The sequence below is a fragment of the Athene cunicularia genome (genome assembly GCF_003259725.1).
Source record: "Athene cunicularia isolate RWA chromosome 1 unlocalized genomic scaffold, athCun1 chr1_part1, whole genome shotgun sequence".
Classification (NCBI taxonomy): Eukaryota; Metazoa; Chordata; class Aves; order Strigiformes; family Strigidae; genus Athene; species Athene cunicularia.
The window spans coordinates 65,341,338-65,342,240 of NW_020799091.1; positions in this window are offsets into that span (position 1 = coordinate 65,341,338).

The window sequence follows — 903 nt, forward strand, 5'->3', positions numbered from 1 at the left end:
TTTTTTATTTTTTTTTTTTTTTTTTTTTTTTTTTTTTTTTTGTAATTTGTAGGTTGGTTTTATGATGTAATTCTAAGACGTAAACTTGGAACACAAGGAATATTGTGAATATTTATACTACCATCTTAATTATTAAGCATCATGGCAGTTATTAGTCCTTATATTTCTAATTTAATAATCAATATATATTATTTAAATTAATATATACATTTTTAACCCCATAATTTTATTGACTTTCCAATGAAACTATACTGTTACTTTTTTCCCTCCTGTTGCCGCTGACGGTAGGAGGAAGCCGGCAAGCGGCCGAGGTGATCAGCACCATGGACAGAGACCGCGGGGACGGGCGGCGCTCGGCCGGCACCGGGGGCACCTGCCCCTGCCCCTCCCTGAAGTCCCCCAAAGGACTAATTTTGCCTGGCACAAATCTTAGCCTGTAGCAGAGCCTATCACTCAGTTTCAGTCACCCAAATAACCCATGCGTTGGAGCAAGCGTATGAAGCTCTCATGAATTCCAAGATGTCAGAATATACATTGCAACGAAAAAATGAAGTAAATCATGCTTTACCAGCTAAATAAACTACGTTGACACTGCTAACTCTTTGAAGCAAGGACTGTATTTTCCTTTGGTTGTTAGACAGTGTCTGGCACATTGCAGATACTCTTGAAAGATGATAGGGAGTCACCTCTGAAAATAATGGTCTGAGCAAGTAATATTAGTCATGACCCCCCTACTTGTTAGGTAACAACCATTAAATTATTAAGAACTATATATCTACTAGGTGACTGAACTGCAAAATTTCCTGAGCAACATCAGACAACAACATTAGTCAAATTAACAGACTATTTTGTTCTCTTCCTCCCTTCCTGTGGAGGACAACAACACCGGACAGTCTCACTGGG